The sequence below is a fragment of the Hylobates moloch genome, unplaced genomic scaffold (genome assembly GCF_009828535.3).
Source record: "Hylobates moloch isolate HMO894 unplaced genomic scaffold, HMol_V3 SCAFFOLD_9, whole genome shotgun sequence".
Classification (NCBI taxonomy): domain Eukaryota; kingdom Metazoa; phylum Chordata; class Mammalia; order Primates; family Hylobatidae; genus Hylobates; species Hylobates moloch.
In genome coordinates, this window is record NW_026652284.1 from 120914617 (window position 1) to 120937652 (window position 23036).

Genomic DNA, 23036 nt, shown 5'->3' on the forward strand with positions numbered 1-23036 from the left:
AGCTGACTGCCCTGATGCGGGTCCATGTGACATCTCTTGTACTTCAGAAAGAGTCTTGTTCTCCAAACTGAATCCTTTTTTCACCCAAAACATACAAGAATCTGACCTACCTATCACATGTATGTTCCCTGAAAATATATACACCTATTATGTATCAATAAAAATAGACAAAAACTTTTTTTTTTCTTTTTTTGAGACAGAGTCTCGCTGTCACCTAGGCTGGAGTGCAGTGGTGTGATCTCAGCTCACTGCAACCTCTGCCTCCTGGGTTCAAGTGATTCTCCCACCTCAGCCTCCCGAGTAGCTGGGATTATAGGCGTGCATCACCATACCCAGCTAATGTTTGTATTTTTAGTAGGGACTGGGTTTCACCATGTTGGCCAGGCTGGTCTCAAACTCCTGACCTCAGGTGATCCGCCTGCCTCGGCCTCCCAAAGTGCTGCGATTACAGGCATGAGCCACTGTGCCCGGCCGACATACACTGATCTGCCACCCTCATGCCTCATATCTGTGCTAAGCAGCTAGGAAAGTTTTAAAAAAAAAACTTTGTGCCTTTTACAGTAACTGATTCATCCTAGATACCTAGTACATTTCTCAATACTTACATAAAATGTTTACTTCCCTTTGTAACATGTGTATTCACATTTTAAATTCCCATAATTGAAGAAGCAATGGCCACCACCACTGCGCCAGGTACAATGCAGACACCTTCAGGCAAATCACCTCCTTTAATCCTTACCATGGGCAAGGCAGGGAGGATCCCCATCCTGCAGATGTGGTCCGAGGTGTCTGCAAAGACACTTTACAGGCAGAGCTGGGACTCACACACAGCACTCATGGCTACCAGAGCACGCAAGCCTTGCCACCAGGCCACGCTGCCTTGAACCGATACCAGCTATGCTCAAATCAAACGAAAGGAGTTGAAGGAACTAAATGCATGACAATCCACCCTCACCAGGTTCACTCAGTTCCATCTGCAGGCACAGGAACACCTGCCCACCAGTGAGGTCTGCTGGTGCCAAGCCCCGTACTAAGGGTTTCCTAAACTCTACCTCAACGCACGATGCTACTCACCCTACACTGCCTGAGCACCTCCTACTCCTGCTCTCCGGGCGCTCGTCTTCAGAATAGGGCAGGGAGGAAAACCACCACCATCTCCCAGAATGGGCAGGCTGGCTACTGGCAGCACTCGGGTTGGCCGCAGGGGGCATGCCAGTTAAGGGGACAGGAGAGAAATAACTCAGTCGGAACAATTTTCTGAATATTTGAAGGAAAAAAATAAGGTGAGCTCCCTCTCACATCTTATTACAAAATAAATTTCAAATAGAAACTGTAAATAGATAGTATTTTTAAATGGAACAAAAACATCCACAGAAATATTTTAAAATTTAATAACCTTTTATAGTTTTGGGGTGGGAATGCTCTTTCTGGGATTACAGGCGTGAGCCACTGCGCCCAGCCCTCTTTCTTAGAACCAAAAAGAGGTTGCAAAAGATGGTTTTTGGCTGGGTGTGGTGTCTCACACTTGTAATCCCAGCACTTTGGGAGGCCGGGGCAGGTGGATCACTTGAGGCCAGGAGTTCGAGACTAGCCTGGGAAACATGGCGAAATCCTATCTGTAAAAAAAAAAAAAAAAAAAAAAAAGAACATTAGCCGGTCATGGTGGCATGCATCCGTAGTCCCAGCTACTCGGGGCTGCTGAGATGGGAGGATCACTTGAGCCTGGGGAGGTCAAGGCTGCAGTGATCCGAGATCATGCCACTGCACTCCAGCCTGGCTAACACAGTGAGACACCGTCTCGAGGGAAAGAAAAAAACTGTGTGTGTGTGTGTGTGTGTGTGTGTGTGTGTGTGTATTTCTCTAACTGCATGACCAACTGGGAAATTTTTATGACATCATAAATACACAAACCTAAAGGTATAAATGTACATATACAGAGTTTATATAAATTAATGAAATAAAAAACTCCAACAGGAAATGGTGAGGGATATGACTGGATAGTGCATATGAGAAAAAATGGCCACTCCCATCCATGTGGGGAGATTTCAAGTTTGTTTCAGAAGCCTTTTAAAATTACAAGCCTTTTGATCTGGTAATTCAACATCTAGGCATTTGTCCTAAGGAAATACTCAGGCATCTACACATGAAAAGACTGAGAAGGACTGAAAGGTCCATCAGTAGAAAATGGGTTAAATGAACTGTGAGGAGAGTTCAGTGACACTGCTTCTCCATCAATTACACAGGAAGAGCTCCGTGTGTTGGTAAGTGGGAAAAAGCTTCAGAATGGTGTTTGATGCAATCCCATCTGTCCTATATTATACACACGTACACGTTTGGGGTATGAAAGGGAAAACTTACAGAAGAATTATAAAACAAAGTATTTATCGTGATTATTCCTGAGTGGTCAAGCTATAGTCTTTCTACTCTTCTTTATGCTTCTATTTATTCATTTTATATCTTATTTTATTTATTCTTTTATTTTATGAGACAGAGTCTCACTCTGTTGCCGAAGCTGAAGTGCAGTGGTGTGATCATAGGGCTCAAGTGATTCCTCCTGTCCCAGCCTCCCGAATAACTGGGACTACAGGCGTGTGCCACCATGCCAGGCTATATATAATATAATATAATATAATATAATATAATATAAATATAATATAATATATAATATAATATAAATATAATATATAATATACTATATATATATATATAATATACTATATACTATATATTACATATAATATATAATATACTATATACTATATATTATATATAATATACTATATACTATATATTATATATAATATATAATATACTATATATATTATATAATATATATCACACACACACACATATTATAGAGATGGAGCCCTCCTGTGTTGTCCAGGCTGGTCTCAAACTCTTGGGTTCATGCGATCCTCCTGCCTCGGCCTCCCAAAGTGTTGGGATTACAGGCGTGAGCCACTGCACGTGGCCTGTGCTTCTGTATTTTTTAAGGTTTATTATATTTGTTATTTAAAACTAAATTATTAAAAAAATGAACAAACTCTGGGATGAGGATGAGTGTTGGATACATCATTCTATTTTTCTCTGACATATCCCTAAGTTAAAGAAAACAGAAGCTGGCTGGGTGTGGTGGCTCATGCCTGTAATCCCAACACTTTGGAGGCCAAGGCGGGCAGACCATCTGAGGTCGGGAGTTCGATAGCAGCCTGACCAACATGGTGAAACCCCATCTCTACTAAAAATACAAAATTAGCCAGGCGTGGTGGCGCATGCCTGTAATTCCAGCTACTCAGGAGGCTGAGGCAGGATAATCGCTTGAACCCTGGAGGCTTGATAAACCCTTGAACCCTGGAAGTTGCGGTGAGCCGAGATGGCACCATTGCACTCCAGCCTGGGCAACAAGAGCAAAACTCCATCTCAAAAGACAAACAAACAAACAAAAAGAAAATAGAAGCTTAAGATGTAAGCACAGATAGTCATTATGCCATTTAACAGATGCCCAGAGAGATTTAAAAAGTACCCAATGCAAGATCTGCAGTGAGCCTATTTTCCCAGCATAGTCTCACAGATGAACAAAGTGGTATCGACAGGTGAGGCAGCACGTCCGGGTCACATGCAGGCTGGGAGGAGTCAGTGGAGCAGCAGGGGAGAGGCAAGTGGCCGGGGTGGGGGATGAACCCACGTCACTGCATGGCTGCTGTGTCGTCATGACCGCTGTCTCATCCCGCGAGACACAGCCCTGTCCGGGAGAACTCCCCTGGTGCCCACCAGCCCGGGGAGACCTGCCTGAGGGTGCCAGCCAGCCAGCCAGGATGCAGACTGTTCTACACCGTTGCTGGTGAACATATTGTTTGAAATAGAAGACTAAAGCCACAATGTGCGTTGTACATCATGGTTAAAGGGAACTCACAGAGGAATTGTATAGAAGAAAAAAAAAACTCAGCAGAAGAGCTGTTTCGTTCATTTATAACCACGCCCCTGCACTGTGTCCCAGCTCTGGCAGGGACATTCCCTCCCTCTTCACACTTGCTGGGCTAAATCATCTGCAGAGGTGGCAGGAAAACCGCCTCATTTACATACACCCTTTCCGGCAAGCACAGCCAGGGATTCCAATTCCCAGAGCCTCCCAGGCTCTCCAGTGCCAACGCAGCGCAGCACGGATGCAGGGCGGTGTGGGCAGCGGTGGCACAAGGTGCTCACACCCAGCTGGAGTTGAAGTCTGGCGGACATTACTTTCTCTGACTCCATTTCTGGCAGCAGCTACGGACAGCGACGGGGGGCTGGGCGGGGCCACCCCTGGCCTCCTTGCCTGAGTGGGGGCCCTTTCCTGGGGGACGGCCTTCTGGATTAAAGCCTGAATCTCGACGATGGAAGGAGAAATAAATGAGCATTCAGAAATCTCAGGCTCACTCCTGTCAGTTTCAGCCTGATCTACAGGATTAGCTTGTGAGACCTAATTTTAAGAGAAAAGGAATCAAGAAAAAAAAAAAAAAGGCATCAAAAATGAAAAACTGCCATCTGAGTTCCGTCCCACAGGGCTACTAACACATCTTAGCCTTTCTGCCTGTCTTGAAAAGAATAAATGTCTATTTTTATCGGCGGGGCAGCAAAATCCATCAACATCTCCTGCTCATCTGCTGAAACGCACACGCCTGTTCCACTCATCACCGGGCTGTTGCGTCATCTGCCACCTGGGAGGACCAAGAGATGACCCTGCCCGCCAGGGGCCTCACAGCAGATGCCAGTGCCAGTGCCAGCGGATGCTTGGCGGGGCCCCGTGCTGGGCTGCAGGGCGCATGGCTCTCCTTTCTGGGTGCCAGGTCCAACACTGAGCTTACTATTGTACAAGATCTAACCCAGGAGGGTGAGGAAGGAGGAGATGACACAGGACAGCAAGAGGGACTGGGGTCCCACACAGCAGCTCAGCCACTGCCGACCCCCGGGTCAGGAAACAAGACACCCACAAGAGCATCCACGACCCGTATGGGAAGGTGTCTGAACCCCGAGACGGCGTGTTCTGTGCTGGAGGACCACTTCCAGGGCTGTATTCAGGTGTTCTGAAGCCACAGCACCAAAAACAATTCTCTTCGGCAAAGGCAGCAGGACCCAACGGGAAGCAGACATTTGCGTTCCATTACTTGAGGAGAACCAAATGCTGCTGACATTTCTACCCGGAGAGACTCTGCATCTCTCCTGCTTCGCAACCATCTTTCCTACGGTTTTACCAGGAGAATTCCTAGCCCTTCTCCGACCTGTGCCAGGCCTGACACTCAGCTCCTCTGGGAGTGCCTCCATTTCCCTGTGCGTACAAGCCCACGGTGCCGTAGGACCGCCGGTCTACTCTACGCGCGGCAGCACCGCACCCCGGAGCCGCAGCTCCTCCTCCCGCTTGCGCGACAGCCCTGGTGCCGAGCCCTGTCTGAGCCCCACCAGGAGAAAGTGCGTGCTGGCTGCTCTCCGCCTGCTCTGGGACTCTGGCCTGCTGCTTCCTCTGCCTGCCACCCCCCAACCCCGTTTCCTCCTCTGAAAGCTGGAGCTACACCTGCCCCAACAGGGCAGAATTACCTTAAATAGCACAAGACAACTGCACAGCAGAGCCACCTCTTCTCCAAAGTTTTCAGGGCCCAAACCCAGACACCTCCTTGCAGGACTCATGGCTACCGTGGGCTCGCACCACCAGCCTCCCCATGGGTTTTCCTGCCTCTGCTTTTGCTCAATCTGCTCAATGACAGAAACGCGACAACAGAGGCCACTTTCTCCAAACTCAGCTCTCCCTCCTTGAGGCTCCCATCCTGCTGCTCACGCTGAGGCCACTCTATCCTGCCCCCCGGAGCTCACAGGCAGACCTGGAGCCCAGTGAGGACAGGGTCGGCCTCCTCATCTTGCCACCACTCACGAAGCCCAGCAGTGTTAAAATCTGGCAGGATGCACCCGTTCGGGAAGCAGTCCCCAAAGCAGAATCGTCACCACATCTGAATAGCTTCTGCCATCCCACCGACAGGCCGGCATCTAAAAGAGATGTGCACTGAGCGTCCGTTATGGTGGCGCCGCTGCGGTTTCTTAACCAGAAGGCAGAATCCTGTGACCAGGATTATCACCTGCTCGTTTCATACATGAGACGGGGGAAGCCAAAGTAACCACTCAGGCCACAGCAGAAAGACGCGTGCTGGAATCTGAAACAAAGTCTGTTGGATTCCAAGGGCTCCACATCTTTTGTGATGATGAAGACGAAGCCTGCCCAAGAGCAGCCAGAGCTGAAAGAAGAAAAAGCAGGAGGGCCTGTGAATGCCCCCAACCCCCTAAAACCTGCAGCTCCGGGTCTGACACTCCCAGATTTGCGTTTTGAATTTACACTACCTATAGGGTCCAGGCCACCGCCTAAGCGAGAAATTTAACACACTCACCCGGGGTGCTCAAAGCCATCTCTCTAAATGAGGTGCCTGGTGTGCGGACATCCCTTATATGATCTACACCTTTTCACCTGTCTGGAAATCAAGACTCTCTCATGATTTTTTGGTTTGTTTGTTTTTCCCCGAGACAAGGTTCTCAGTCTGCCTCCCAGGCTAGAGTACAGTGGCGCAATCTCGGCTCACTGCAACCGCTGCCTTCCGGGTTCAAGCGATCCTCCTGCCTTGGCCTCCAGAATAGCTGAGATTACAGGCACCCACCACCACACCTGACTAACTTTTGTATTTTTCACAGAGATGGGGGTTTCACCGTGTTGGCCAAGCTGGTCTTGAAACCTTGACCTCAAGTGATCTGGATCTCTCGGCCTCCCAAAGTGCTGGGATTACAGGCATGAGCCACCGTGCCCTGCCCTCTCATGATTTAAAAGGCAAATGGACACAAAGACACATGCAGACGACGTGATGGCCTCTGTGAAGATGAGATGCCTTGGCGGGCACACTGTGAGAGCCAGAAAGAATCCAGCCAGCTTGCTGAACCACAACGCGTTCGTATGTGTGAGCAACGATTAGAAAAGTTATTTTTTTTTACAAAGATGTCATTTACAAACAACAAATGCTATAAGGCACAAAAGTGGGACAGGTATGAAGTCTACTTGAAAGACGCGTCCTTTAATGACTCCTGCACTTGGTGAGGCCTCTGCTTCCCAGCCTTGTTAACTGTGGCCTCTGTTCAGACTCCTGCAGCACATGGAGGAGTCAGCGCCATGGGGTCCAAAGATCCAAAACACAGGCCGGGCACGGTGGCTCATGCCTGTAATCCCAGCACTTTGGGAGGCTGAGGCGGGCAGATCACCTGAGGTCGGGAGTTCGAGACCAGCCTGACCAACATGGCGAAATACCATCTCTGCTAAAAATACAAAATTAGCTGGGCGTGGTGGTGCATGCCTGTAATCCCAGCTACTCGGGAGGCTGAGGCAGGAGAATTGCTTGAACCCAGAAGGCAGTGGTTGCAGTGAGCCGAGATTGCGCCACCGCACTCCAGCCTGGGTAACAAGAGCGAAACTCCCTGTCAAAAAAAAAAAAAAAAAATCCAAAACACACTCTGTTTTCCCATTCGGAGGAGAATTACATCCTTCTGGAAAGAGGCCTCCATGTCTGCTGGTGCCACATCTGTCCTATGTCCCCTCTCTCTGCTCTGCCTCCTTCAAACCCCTGTGAGTGGGTCACCAAGACCCCGTAGGATTGACGGGGAGTCGGAGGTTGCAGTGAGCCGAGATCACACCACTGCACACCAGCCTGGGAGACAGAGTGAGGCTCCGTCTCAAAAACAAACAAACAAACAAACAAACAAAAATAATTCAAATTGCGTCTAGAATCTGTCAACTTCACCTCCACCATTTGCATGCAGGCCAGAGCCATCATCTTCTCCCAGCTGGATCACTTCACAGTGCCTACCAGGACCCCCTGTGTCCACACAGCAGCCAGTGATACCAGGAAGGGTGACTGGGTCATCCCTCCACTCTCAAGTACCCCAGTGGCATCTCATCTGCACCTGGAGACAACCAGGTTCCCATGGGTTCCGAGGCTCTCCGGCCACAAGGCACCCAACGCACTCCTGCCCCAGGGCCTTTGCACTTCCTGTCTACTCTTTCCTCAAATCCCTGCGGTTTGCTCACCCACTCACCTCCTTCAGGTCTTTGTTCAATGTCACCTCCTTGGAGACTGCTGACTGGCTTGTTAAAAACGGTGCATGCCCCCAGCAGCCCCAGGCCCCCGCACTGTGCTCGCCTCAACAGCGCTTGCCGCCTGGCACACTACTTCTCCGGTCCTCCCTGCACTAGGCACACCCCAAAGAGAAATGTCTCTGTTTCTGCCCCCTGGTCTATCCCAGGGCTCAGAATCATGCCTGGCAAGGGCCGGGCGCGGTGACTCACACTTGTAATCCCAGCACTTTGGGAGGCCGAGGCGGGCGGATCACGAGGTCAGGAGATCGAGACCATGGTGAAACCCCGTCTCTACTAAAAATAAAAAAAAATTAGCCGGGCGTGGTGGCGGGCGCCTGTAGTCCCGGCTACTTGGAGAGGCTGAGGCAGGAGAATGGCATGAACCGGGAAGCGGAGCTTGCAATGAGCCGAGATTGTGCCACTGCACTCCAGCCTGGGTGACAGAGCGAGACTCCATCTCAAAAAAAAAAAAAAAAAAAAGAATCATGCCTGGCAAGTGCTAGGCTGATGGATGTGAACCATATGGTGAATGGTCTCCAGGTAGGTTCTGATTTTCCCTTCGCTCCCCAACCATGGCAGTCTGGGCTGTCTGCCCCAGCCTGGTTGCTTCTTTTTCTGGAGCAACAGAGCATGCGTCTGCCAGCTAGAGTCGTCTCTTCGTGTTTGCCTAGAACCTGAATACATCCTCCCATCTACCTTGTATCAGCTCTAGATTACTTACAATACCTAAAACAAACGCTATGTAAATAGTTATTATACTGTACTTTAAAATTTTAGAATTTTTTTATTGCTTTTTCCCCCCAAATATTTTCTACCCCTAGGTAAGGCACCCTGCTTTGGTGGGTTTACGTGATAGGCAGGTCAGCGGCAGGCCAGCACACAGAAACCTCACAGCCTCCTCCTCCACCGTCTTTCCCCTTTGGGTTGAAGATGCCCTGCAGCCTGAATCCCTGAATAGCTGCATGGAGCAGAGCAGCTAAGCCCACACAGCCCTGCAAATTTACATGAAGGAAAAATAAGCTTCTACAGGGCTTGGATTCCTGCAAGAGCCACTGCGTTTGCATCTATTTGTTTCAAGAACTTCATCCATCACAATGATCACATCCCTCCCTCCCTAGTCACTATGTTTTCCACATGAACACATGAGGGTCCTTGTTTTTTAACAGAGTAGATGTTAAAAATAAATATCATGAAGGGAAAATTTAGCCTCTATTGATGTTACCTCTTCTGTGACATTTTCCTACTACATGTCAAAATATCCCCAGCCTACACAGCTATAAGGTCATGTTGGCAACACTGTCATTATAAAGGGAAAAAACTGTCCTCTCCCCAGTGATATATTTAGAAATCCAGCATTTCGACTCAGCATTTCCTTAGGTATAAGACTACTCCCACATTTATCTTAAATTACAATCACCGTACATTGTGAAAAGAAGTACTGTTCCAATGTTAATAAAACAGAGCACATGTGAAACAGTAAACTGTACATCACGGTGGCGTTAGAAAACCGTCAGAACAGACTCCGTGAAATAAGCTTTAGCTTTAAGTAAAATCTCCCTGTAAGCTTCAGCAGGTTTCTGCAGCCCATCCCTGTGGCTCAGGCTAATTCAATTGCATGGAGATTCAACTTTAATTCCCCGCACTTGGAATGAATACAGCTCCCTGAGGGATACTTAAAAGCAAATTTAACAAATGACAGAAATCAGAAAATTTCCCCAATTTGTCCAACCAGCTATTTGAAATGTCAATTCTAAACACTGGCATCCCGGAGAGGTACCATTTTTTTCCTAGTCAGAATAATTAATTAGGAGTAAATTGCTGAAAATCAAGCAGACAAAACATCCAGGAGTGTTTGCTTCTTTGATCAATTCCTTCCTGAAGAGAGACGAGCTCACAATTTAAAACAAATCGAAACGGTGTTCTACTTCCTCAGAGGACTGAAGAAAAGTTGATAACGACGCCTGCATGCATTTTGGATCACAGGCCGTGCCATGTGCAGTGTTCTGGCCGCATCTTTTATATGACATAATTATGGATTTCCTTCTATTATTTGCTATCTGAAAGGCAGGCCTGCTGCTGGCCCCAACTTCAGAGACCAGCCCAGAATTGGTGGGGGCCTCAGATGGTGCGGGTTGACTCAGGCCCCGACGGCGGCGTGGCGGAGATTAAAGATGGGGTCTAATCTGGCCCTGTGGACCCGGCTCAGCAGACGGTGGAACCCCAGATCTCATCGGGAAGTCTGTCAGCCAAAAACACACACCTCAAAGTGGAGTGCGTGGTGCCTTCAAGCTCCACACCGGGCTGTGTTTGCGGAGCTGGGATGATAAATGTGCATGGGAGGAGGGATCTAGGGCCAGGTTTTTTTCTCCTTGTTAAAATTCAGATAAATTTACCACCTTAGTCATTTTCCAGTGTACACTGAGGTGGCCTTTAGCACATCCATGTTGTTGTGTAACCAACACAACCACTCAATTCCTGGGCACCTTCGTCACCCCCAAAAGAAGCCACGTGCCCACTAAGCAGTCACACCCCGTTTCCTCCAAAGCCCAGGCCTTGGCACACACACCTGCATTCTGTCTCAATGGCTCTGCCTGTTCTGGACATTTCCAGAGGTGGAGCCGTGCACATGGCCCTCTGCCTGGTCCCCCTCATGTGGCCTGCCGTCCTTGAGGCTCATCCGCACTGCAGCTGTTCTCTGCGCTCCATTGGGGCCAGATTTAACAGACTCCCTCAAGAGGGGCTTGCTCCAGCCCCATGCTGCTGTCGTGGGCTGGGCTGGGGGCCTCCTTGTGTCCTCACCCTTCGCCCTGCAACTGTGCAGCCCCTTCCACAGACTGCACATCAGCCATGTGCCTTGCCTGGCAAATGGCACAGGTGTGACTGTTCCGCATCCCTCAGGGCTTGCAAAGGTGCCAGCTGCTTCTGCTGTGCCCTCTGCTGGGACTCCTGCCTCCCAGGGATGAGCTGCCCCTCCCTCAGGGTGAAGGAGCTGCATGGAGTGGGCCCATCATCCAGGCCCATGAAAGGCCCCAGAGAAGGTGGCCGAGAGGCTAAGTTGGCCTCTGACCAGATGTCCCTCTGGGTCATGCAGCCCCAGCAGCCCTGGAGGCTGACACAGTAGGAAATGCTGCTGTAGGCCACAAGACCTTGAGGTGCACCAGGGAAACAACGCAATGGAGCAGTTATATTCTCAGACTCATCAGAATGAGCGCAGCGTGCCGTGTACTGTCGGAAAGTTAGAAGCACCAGGCTGATCTCTGCTCAGTGGCACCTTTCATCCAGCTGGGAGTTCATGTTCAAGAACTTGAAAATTACGTAAGCAAAAATGCTTAGGTATGTTGAAATTAACAGCTAATTATGTGTACAAATACCGATTCAAACAAAGCAACAATAAAAAGGCATTTTTGGCCGGGCACAGTGGCCCACGCCTGTAATCCCAGCACTTTGGGAGGCCAAGGTGGGCGGATCACGAGGTCAGGAGTTCAAGACCAGCCTGGCCAACATGGTGAAACCTCATCTCTACTAAAAATACAAAAATTAGGCCGGGTGTGGTGGCTCATGCCTGTAATCCCAGCACTTTGTGAGGCTGAGACGGGTGGATCATGAGGTCAGGAGATCGAGACCATACCGGCCAACACGGTGAAACCCCAGCTCTACTAAAAATACAAAAAAATTAGTCGGGCGTGGTGGCGGGTGCCTATAGTCCCAGCTACACAGGAGGCTGAGACAGGAGAACGGAGTGAACCTGGGAGGCGGAGCTTGCAGTGAGCCGAGATCATGCCACTGCACTCCAGCCTGGGCGACAGGGCGAGACTCCGTCTCAAAAAAAAAGGCATTTTCAAGACAACTAGGAAAACCCGTGACTGTATTTGGTGCCATCAAGGAATGATCATTTATCATGGGTCATAGAACTGTGATTCAGTTTTTTAAAAGACTCCTCGTCTTTCAGAGATATACACTTAAGTGTCTCTGCATAAATGTGCAATATGTGGGATTTGCTTCAAAATATTCAGGTAAGGAAATAAGACTGGCTATGGCGGATATGTTAGACTTTCTCTCCTTTCATACATATTTGAAATTTATAAGTTTTTTTTCTTCTTTTTGAGGTGGGGTCCTGCTCTGTTACCAAAGCTGGAATGCAGTGGTACAATCTCGGCTGCCTGCAACTTCCGCCTCCCAGGCTCAAGCAATCTCCCCACCTCAGCCTCCTGAGTAGCTGGGAGCACAGGTGTGCACCACCACGCCTGGCTAATTTTTTGTATTTTTGGTAGAGACGGGGTTTCACCATGTTGCCCAGGCTGGTCTTGAACTCCTGAGCTTAAGCAATCTGCCTGCGTCAGCCTCCCAAAGTGCTGCAATTACAGGTGTGAGCCAATGCACCTGCCCTTAAAAGTATTTTCTAAAGCTTAAAAAAATGTATCAGCAAATGAAGGAATGACCAAAGTGAAATGGGCTAACCCAGCCTGGGCTGAAGACAGACGGGGATGCAGGGCTCTGGGGTAGGGAGGACGCACGGGGATACCAGGCCAGGTGTGTCTGTGGCTGTGCAAGGCCACCACTGCTGTCTTCTAGAGGAGTGTCTGCAGCTCTGGCAGGGGTGCCTAGCAGTAGGTCAGAAGCCATGCTGGGACCCAGCTGATGAAGACCCCACCCGCTGGTCCAGGGGTGGCTCTAGTTCCCAGCCATCGCTCTTGACTATAAACTTGGACAAGAAAAGGAATGATGACAAGTGGCTGATGAAGCTAAATTAAAGGCACTCTGCAGGAAGGGAGGAGAAAGCTACAAACCTGCTCAAAGGCTTCCGAACTGGCACAGGGGCCAGGTGAGAATGGGACTGTAACAGCTGTTGTGCAGGAAAACTGCCCGGTGGGATGAAGCTTAGCAAATGGACAAGTCAGTTAGTACCTGCAAAATGAAGCACGGTGTCAAAAACCGCTTTATTTTCCGCACTCTGCTCAATATTCCATGCCTTTGAGGCTCCACATATACTCAACATGACCAGTGCTATCAACAAATCATGCAAACTAAGTTGCTTTTTCGTAATTATAAATCAATCACGCTCACAGTAGAATATTTGCAACTCAGAAAGGTTTACTACAAACAAGGTAAGATTTTTTCCATAATTAAATATGCCAGAAATACCACTGAAGTATATCCTTCCAGGGCATCGATGACATTTTAATTTGTCTGAAGAAACCAAGTAGGTTCTGATGCCTAAGGAGGGGACCCAGGGAGATGCCTCTACCCATTCCCAGTGCAGGAGGAACTTGCAGGCAGGAGCATGGTGCCCCCACCTAATGCGAGAGCAAGCGAGGAGCACGCAGTTCACTTAACACTGTTGGCAGTTCTTGGAAACAGCAAGTTTAAGTGACATGATATTTAACAAATCCATTTTTTTCCTAATCAACATCATAACAAAACAACATTATTCAAGAACCTGATGTACTTTGTTTTGCTTTAAAACGCAGTTTCCAAGAACCCCTCCACAACATTGAGGACTCACTAAACATTCTCCAAAAGTTGATGCTTTCAGCACAATGTGAAAAAAACAGCCAAACTAAGCCTATACATTCCGACAAAGTTACAAAGTTATCATATTGGCAAGGCTTGGAAGCATAGCAAATTAAAAATTCTATAATTGGCTAGGCGCGGTGGCTCACGCCTGTAATCCCAGCACTTTGGGAGGCCGAGGTGGGCAGATCACCTGAGGTCAGGAGTTCGAGACCAGCCTGACCAACATGGCAAAACCCCGTCTCTACTAAAAATACAAAAATTAGCCGGGTGTGGTGGCATGTGCCTGTAGTCCTAGCTCCTTGGGAGGCTGAGACAGGAGAGTTGCTTGAACCTGGGAGACGGAGGTCGTGGTGAGCCGAGATCACACCACTGTGCTCCAGCCTGGCTGACAGAGCAAGACTGTCTCAAAATAATAATAATAATGATTTAAAAATTCTATAATTTAAGGCTGGGAATGGTGGCTCATGCCTGTAATCCCAGCACTTTGGGAGGCTGAGGTGGGTGGATCACCTGAGGTCGGGAGTTGGAGACCAGCCTGACCAACGTGGAGAAACCCCGTCTCTACTAAAAATACAAAATTAGCCGGGCATGAGGCAGGAGAATCGCTTGAAGCCGGGAGGCGGAGGTTGCAGTGAGCTGAGATCATGTCATTGCACTCCAACCTGGGCAACAAGAGTGAAACTCCGTCTCAAAAAAAAAAAAAAATTCTATAATTTAAAAATGAGCCAGTTGCAGCGGTGTCCACATGAAGTCCCAGCTACTCAGGAGGCTGAGGCAGGAGGACTGCCTGAATCTAAGAATTCGAGGCTGTAGTGTGCTATGACTGTACCTGTGAATAGCTTCTGCACTCCAGCCTGGGCAACCTAGTGAGACCCTGTCTCGCCCTTACCTCTTAAAGAAAAATTATGTATATATATACACACGTATGGAAAAAAACAAATGTCACTGACGAATGGATAAACAAAATGTGTTCTATCACGACAGTGGAAAATTACACACCCATGAAAAGGAATGGGGCACTGGCACCTGCTTGACATGGATGAACCTTTAGAGCATTGTTAGGCAAAAGAGGCCAGACACAAAAAGCCACATGTATGACCTCAGGCACATGCAACATCCAGAACAGGCCACTCTATGGAGATGGAGCACAGAGCAGTGGTTGCCAGGGGCTGGGAGGGGGCCATAGGAAGCAGCTGCTCATGGAGCACAGGGCTTCTGTTCCAGGAGATGGAAACGTCTGGACCTAGATGGAGTGATGCACGCCCAGCATCATGATGGACTTAACACAGCTGAGTTATGTACTTTAAACCAGTCCATTTTGTTCCACATATTTTACAAACATGTGGAATATCTAATCAATAATCAATGAATCTCCTCAGCACTGAGCTCCTTTATGCTCCCCCTGGAGGAACTGATACCTTCCCCTGTGGCCTTTGGTGAAGAACACATTGAATGAATGAATTCTCAGCAACAACAGATTCTTTAGATCTTTTTTTTTTTTTTTTTTTTTTTTTTGAGACGGAGTCTCGCTCTGTTGCCCAGGCTGGAGTGCAGTGGTGCAATCTCGGCTCACTGCAAGCTCCGCCTCCCAGGTTCACGCCATTCTCCTGCCTCAGCCTCTCCGTGTAGCTGGGACTACAGGCGCCCGCCACCACGCCCGGCTAATTTTTTTTGTATTTTTAGTAGAGACGGGGTTTCACCGTGGTCTCGATCTCCTGACCTCGTGATCCGCCCGCCTCAGCCTCCCAAAGTGCTGGGATTACAAGCGTGAGCCACCGCGCCCGGCCGATTCTTTAGATCTTTAACCACTACTCCTAAACACACCGTGGTGATCCGGGCTTGTGAGCTCTGTCTGGAGAAAGCAAAGCTGTTGTTTTTCAGACATTAGCATTAGACAGGCAGAGATAACCTGTCAGAGGTGGATGCTACACTTGGCACTTTTTACGCTGCCATTTATTACCATTCTGCCCTCTCTCCCCTCCAGCACGCTCCAGTCTCCTGTCACACCCCCAGGGCAGGCAGCAAATCTGCAGAGCTCTGGCAGCACAGTGGCCACTTTCCTTGGTCTCCTTCTCTGTGCAAATCACCACAGTCCCAAGGACATCAGCCACGTCACCCTCTACTGTTTTCTCCACAATCGTCCATGGAGACCCCAACAGACAGGTCTGCAGCTCCTCTGCTTCGCCGGCTCTGTGCCCCTCCCAGCGCTATTCAGGGCCCTGAGCTGCCCGCAGCCAGCAGGCAGGGGTCAAGCAAGCAGGGACCGGGGTGGGGACCTAAGCAGACACCGTGGATGGAGCAGGTCTAGGCTGAGGGAAGGTCATGGCTGGCGGCACCGCGTGCCACCTGGGACTGCGCCCAGTGCCACCTGGGCAGGCACCAGCCAGGACAATCCATGGGGAAGTGCCATTCCCCAGCCTCCGCTGCGCAGGCCAAGCACCTGCAGTTTGGGGCCACTGATCCAGCACCCGTTAAACGTCCTAAGTCAGATGAAAGCAGTGAGGGGTGTCCCTGCCAGATCTATTACTTTCCAGCTGCTCCAGGGCAGCAAGCGTCACAGAATAGCATCCTGGTAACGTCTGGATACCTGAATCAGCCCCGTGGGGTGATGGGGCACCCCTCGCAAGAATCTGCAACTGTGTAGGGGGCCCATGGTGAGGTCCTGCTCCTCTCACATATGCCACAGGCCCTCCCCACCCACCGCCTCAGTTCCACCGGTGGGTCACTGCCTCCCCAGGCCTAACATCCATGGGACCCCAAAAAATGTCTGCAGATCCGGCAAGCATCTCTTGGAGGCTCAGCTGTGCCAGGGGCCTGGGTGGGGGGGCAGGATGCCACCTCAGGGCCTCCCAGCTCTTCCCTGGGGGCCACGGGCTTGTGTACATCACCAGAAGGGAAAGGAAAAGCCAGCGTGAGCCAAGTGCTAAGCGGCTGCAGAGAGGACTGTGGGATCCTCAGCTATCTGGCAAAGTTCCATAAGAAACCCGTTTTGAGCCAATCTTGGAAAGAAGGAATTTCCATGAGCAGAAACGGGGAACCCAGGATGGGCATCACACCCGGCAGTGCGGTGGGCGGGCAGTGGAGCCTGCCGGGTGGCCTGGGGAGATCACACGGGCTCCAGCCCACGCTTGGGAGTCAGCCTGTATCATCTAAACAGCTGGCAACCTTGAGACTCTGCAAGTAGGAGTGTGGCCACAGCAGGTTGGCATGGCGGTCCGCCCATCACCCTGCCCGCTGCTCCTGCACCAGCCTCACCATCAATTCTTCCTCTGCTACAGCTGCGGCCTCACTCCCTCAGGAATCTGCCATCTCAATGAGGCCTCCCTAACACCCTACCTCCGCACACCCTGCACTTCCTCCTGAGTCTGTCTGCCCATCCCATCCCCCCAATCATAAGCTCTCTGAGGGCAGGAATGGTCTGTTTTTGTTGCTACTTTCTCTTCAGCATCTAGAAGAGGGCCCAGCACAGAGCAGGTGCTCAAGACATCAACTGTACAAACAAATGAATGACTGCCCAGAAAAAGACAAAAGACAGACTACAACGGCCAGTCACAAGGGCTCATACCTGTAATCACGGGGCCTCACACCTGTAATCCCGGCACGGAAAAAGACAGACTACAACAGCCAGGCACGGGGGCTCACACCTGTAACCCCAGCATGGTGGGAGCCCAATGCAGGACGATTGTTTGAGCCCGGGAATTCAAAACCAGCCTGGGAAATACAGCAAGACCTTGACTCTACCAAAAAAAAAAAAAAAAAAAGCCAGGTATGGTGGTGCATACCCGTAATCCCAGCTACTTGAGAGGCTGAGGCAGGAGGATTGCTTGAGCCAGGGATGTTGAGGCTGCAGTGGGCTATGATCAGCCACTGCACTCCAGCCTGGGTGACAGAGCGAGATCCTATCTCAAGAAACAAAAACAAAAACCCCCAAAACCAAAAACCAAAGATAGCAAAGACAAGAGATCAGGAAAAGGAGGAACGTGATCTTGGCTCACTGCAACCTCTGCCTCCTGGGCTCAAGCGCTTCTCCTGCCTCAGCCTCCCGAGTAGCTGGGATTACAGGCGCCCACCACGATGCCCAGCTAATTGTTTGTATTTTCAGTAGAGATGGGGTTTCACCATGTTGACCAGGCTGGTATTCAACTCCTGACCTCAGGTGATCCACCCACCTCAGCCTCGCAAAGTGCTGGGATTACAGGTGTGGGCCACCATGCCTGGCCAGAGGCTTTCTTAATAAGAGAATAACGTAAAGACTTCACAAAAAGCACAAAGAGAATTCCAACCCTCTGAAGACACTGCTCCTGAAAGCGGCCTATTTTCACCACGAGCAGGGAGCCCGGCTCCCACACCCACAGCCCAGAAGAGAACACGGGCCCAGCCTAGGCTGGTTCCTGAAGGTGACAGGCCCCTGGGCCCCACTGTCTCTGCACCAGAGGGGTTGGGAGCCCTTGTCCTGCCCATGGCCAACCCCTCATATGCTCAAAGCAACAGTCCATCCAAAGACTTTGAAAAAAACACACAGCCCCCCAAATCCCTCACAGACTCAGCCAGGCAGCCACTCCACACAGATGAGATTTTAGATTCCAAATCAGATGGTCTTCTTGGGTGGTTTTGTTCAAACATGTTTGTAAATCATGATACAATTTAATTAAAGTGGAACATCTCTCCAAAACACTCTGGGATTAAGTAGACATGCACACGTGCGGATCATTCGAGTTAAACAGAACAGGAGTTAGGAGTCTTCTGATTTAGCGGTTCTCTAAGTGTAGTCCAGGGAGCTTCAGGGGGGTCCCCAGGGCCAGAGCGGCTTGTGTTTTCCCTGTGCTGACATTTGCTGCGGTGGTGCCAGTGAAACTGCAGGTGCATCTGCACAGCGCAAGGCGGCGGTGGCAGGCAGTACCCTCAGACACCGGACTCACCACCACAGCATGTGCACAGTACAGGGACGAAACCAGCCTACCTTAAAACGTCCTGGAGAAAGCAGCAAAAAGCATCAAGTTTATTCCACATTGACTCTTAAGCCTTTTTTTTCTTTTTTTATTGATATGGAGACTCGCTCTGTTGCCCAGGCTGCAGTACAGTGGCACGATCTCAATTCACTGCAACCTCTGCCTCCCAGGTTGAAGTGATTCTCCTCCCTCAGCCTCCCAAGTAGCTGGGATTATAGGCGCCCACCACCACACTGGGCTAATTTTTGTATTTTTAGTAGAGACAGGGTTTCACCATGTTGGCCAGGCTGGTCTCGAACTCCTGACCTCAGGTGATCTGCCTGCCTTGGCCTCCCAAAGTGCTGGAATTACAGGCATGAGCCACTGTGCCTGGCCATGCCTGGTCTCTTAAACCTTTTGAATGTTCTGTATGAGGAACTGGGAGGTGCATGTACCCACATACCCCTATGTGTGAGGCTACCCCAAGGAGAAGCACTTGAGTGTGGCCTTTCGAGCTGTGACCTGGAGTAGGGTGCTGGGCAGATGTCTTCTCCAAGCAGACCTAGTGACCTGCACTTCAAAGAAAATGGCTGACGGTGTCTGTTGGAATCGTAAAATTCAAGCTTTAACATAAAAATTAGAATTGTGGAAAACTTACATTCACCACCATGAGCTTCAAGCTTCCAAATACTTAAAAGACTTCTGGTGAGTTCGGCCAGGTGCGGTGGCTCATGCCTGTAATCCCAGCACTTCGGGAGGCCGAGGTGGGCGGATCACAAGGTCAGGAGAGGGAGACCATCCTGGCCTACACGGTGAAACCCCGTCTCTACTAAAAACACAAAAAATTAGCCGGGAGCGGTGGCATGCGCCTGTCGTCCCAGCTACTCGGGAGGCTGAGGCAGGAGAATCGCTTGAACCTGAGAGGCGGAGGTTGCATTGAGCCGAGATCGTGCCACTGCACTCCAGCCTGGCCAAGAGCGAGACTCTGTCTCAAAAAAAAGACTGCTGGTTAGTTCAACGGTGTTCGTGAATGGGATGTTTTGATGATCTGTGCGATTAAATGTGTCACTGCTGGAAGGCCCATGTAACTCCGTGAGCTAGTGTGTTCCAAACGCCTGTTGCATGATGGACAAAACACATGGAAGACAGGATCCATTCGGGCTGCAATTCTACAGCTGCAGATTCTACACTGCAGCTGACTTTCGAGAAACTACTGCTTTTTCTGGCTGGGTGTGATGGCTCGCGCCTGTAATCTCAGCACTTTGGGAGGCTGAGGTGGGTGGATCACACGAGGAGTTTGAGACCAGCTTGGCCAACATGGTAAAACCCCATCTCTGCTAAAAATATAAAATTAGCCGGGTGTGGTGGCTGTAATCCCAGCTACTCGGAGGTTGAGGCAGGAGAATTGCTTGAACCCAGGAGGCAGACGTTGCAGTGAGCCGAGATTGCGCCACTGCACTGCAGCCTGGGCAACAAGAGCCAAAAAACTCAGTCTCAAAAAAAAAAAAAAAAAGAAACTACTGTTTTTCGAGTTTTGGTGTAGTAGCAACAAATACCCATAATTATCTGAAAAGGCTACGAAAATAATCCTCCCTTCCAGCTACATAGCTGCATGAGGCCAGATTTTTTTTTTATACTTCAACCAAAACAACATATCCCTGGCCAGGCACGGTGGCTCGCGCCTTTAATCCCAGCACTTTGGGAGGCCAAGGTGGGCAGATCACGAGGTCAGGAGATCGAGACCATCCTGGCTAACACGGTGAAACCCCGTCTCTACTAAAAATACAAAAAAATTAGTGAGGCATGGTGGCGAACGCCTGTAGTCCCAGCTACTCGGGAGGCTGAGGCAGGAGTACGGCGTGAACCCGGGAGGCGGAGCTTGCAGTGAGCCGAGATTGCACCACTGCACTCCAGCCTGGGCGACAGAGCAAGACTCCGTCTCAAAAAACAACAGCGACAAAAAACAAAAAAACCCCAACATAACCCTGTGGACGGAATCCAGAAGCCAGCTGATGCTTTCTATTAAGGCAGACCTTAAGGAGATTTAGGAAAAATGTAAAACTACGCCACTCTTCTCATTATATTTTGTTGTTTTAGAAGAAATAATCTTTCATAAAAACATTTCTATGAATACATATTTAAAATAATAAAATGACATTTTGTTGTATCAAATGTTTTTTAAACTCCTGTTTTAATTTGTAATACAACAGATATAACCCACATAAACAAATGGTCTTTGGAGTTCTCAATAATTTAAGAATGTAAAGAGGTCCTGACTGAAAACAGCTGAAGAGCTGCCGTCTTAATGTCCCTTTCCAGGAGTGGATTGTCATCTAGAGTATTTTCTTAAAAACACAGCAGCCCTGCCTGAGGTTTCTTCAGGAATAACGGTAATACTGGCAGAATCAGCGACAAATGGAACTCTATCCACAAGACCACTGCAGAAATTCGGGTCTGGTTTCTATCAGACTATAAAGAACGGCTGGCTAGGCATGGTAGCTCATACCTATAATCCCAGCACTTAGGGAGGCCGAGGCAGGAAGGTCACTTGACCCCTGGGGCTTGAGACCAGCCTGGGCAACACAGAGAGACCTTGTCTCCACAACAAAAATTTTTAAAGTAGCCAGACGTGGTGGTGCATGCCTGTGATCCCAGCTACTCGGGAGGCTGAAGTGGGAGGATCGCTTGAGCCCAGAAGGTTGAAACTGCAGTGAACCATGATCATCCCCACTGCACTCCAGCCTGGGCAACAGAGCAAGACCCTGTCTTGAAAAAAAAAAAAAAAAGGCCAGACGTGGTGGCTCACGCCTGTAATCCCAGCACTTTGGGAGGCCAAGGCAGGCGGATCATCTCTCAGGTCAGCAGTTCAAGACCATCCTGGCCAACATGGTGAAACCCCGTCTCTACTAAAAATACAAAAATTAACTGGGTGTGGTGGCGTGCGCTTGTAGTATTCCCAGCTACTCGGGAGGCAGAGACAGGAAAACTGCTTGAACCCGGGAGGTGGAGATTGCAGTGAGCCAAGATCGCGCCACTGCACACCAGACTGGGGGACAAGAGCAAAACTCCATCTCAAAAAAAAAAAAAAAAAAGCACACAAAGAAACCTGCCCTGAAGTCGAGTGTCCTCCTATCCCCAGGTCTAACCTGGCACTGCACACAAGCCCAGCAAAATCTGGGCACATGACGGGACCGGACTTCAATGCACTGATGGCTGCAGCGCCAGGGCCTAAAGGGCAAAGATCAATGTCCACGCCAAGGTGACCAACAGAAGCAGAGGGCCGTAGGGCACCCCAAACAGCTTTGAAACTGAAACATCCACCTTCAACTGCGTTCCCAGGCCCCTGCCCTAAGAGCAGCCTCTTCTATTGTGATGTAAAAGAGAGGGATCCCCGTAGGGAGAGGGAGAGGAGCTTACAAAGGTCTTTCACTTTCCTACCCAATTGTCATGCTCCATAGAAGCACGTGGAAATAACCTCAGACATCAGGAAGCCGTAGGAGTAGCTTCAGAAAATGCCCCAAATGTCAGCCCCAGGGATGGGGGGCTGGAAATCCCCTCAGTGCTCTGTACCCTGCAGAGTCAGCCTCACAGGGTGCAACAGAGGGAACCAGACAGAAACAGACTCTGAAACTCACGGTGTGTAAAAAGAAAAGCAAAGGGGCCGGGCGTAGCAGCTCATGCCTGTAATCCCAGCACTTTCGGAGGCCGAGGCAGTCAGATCACCTGAGGTCAGGAGTTTGCGACCAGCCTGGCCAACAGCGAAACCCCATCTCTACTAAAAATATAAAAATTATCCACGTGTGGTGTCGAGCGCCTGCAGTCCCAGCTAATTGGGAGGCTGAGGCAGGAGAATCGCTTGAACCAGGGAGGCAGAGGTTGCAGTGAGCCGAGATCGTGCCACTGCACTCCAGCCTAGGAGACAGAGTGAGACTCCGTCTCAAAACAAAACAAAAGCAAAGGCAGGACTCAAGTCAATATTCATTTATTCAAAACAGTGTCCTAAGAAAAACACATTCAACCAATTCTTTAATGAAAACACTGGGAAATCCAAACCCACTAAATTCTGAGCCCATCTTTTCCTTTTATTTCCTAATGAAGTTTGCTCTACTTCAGAGAGGTCCCCTAAAAGTCCTGCATGTTTGCATAATTATAGCAATGGAATGCTACTCTCCTCATGTCTTCAGCAACCTGTTGCAGTGACAACACAGCCCACACTCTACTAAGGCGTCCTCCAGGGCCTGGGGTCCAACAACCAGACCATGAGCCACACAAGTCAAGGTTCTAGAACCTGGAGGCACCGCCAGGTCCAAATCCAGGATCCAGTACTTCCTGCTGCGTGACCTGAACCCCTCTGTGCCCCAGTCTCCTCCCTTCCAAAACGGGAGGATAGCAGGACCCACAGAGTCATGACCGTGCCTGGCACTCAGCACTCGCCGTGCCCTTGGTAACGGCTGCTGCTG

The 23036-nt window shown here is 49.7% G+C and overlaps 1 protein-coding gene across 4 annotated transcripts in view; it reads right to left on the reverse strand.

The window, feature by feature from the left end:
- The window catches only part of AGO2 (argonaute RISC catalytic component 2), a 117927-nt gene that overhangs the window by 76308 nt on the left and 18583 nt on the right, over positions 1–23036 (reverse strand). The window contains exon 3 of one of the 4 annotated variants that reach the window (XM_032760503.2): positions 12922–13039. The exons of 2 other annotated variants lie outside the window; for them this stretch is intronic. The gene's annotated coding sequence lies outside the window, so the exon portion shown is untranslated. Of the gene's footprint in view, positions 1–3523; positions 3643–12921; positions 13040–23036 lie in introns of those variants that run through there. One more of the 4 variants, XM_058443966.1, reaches the window with a different exon arrangement.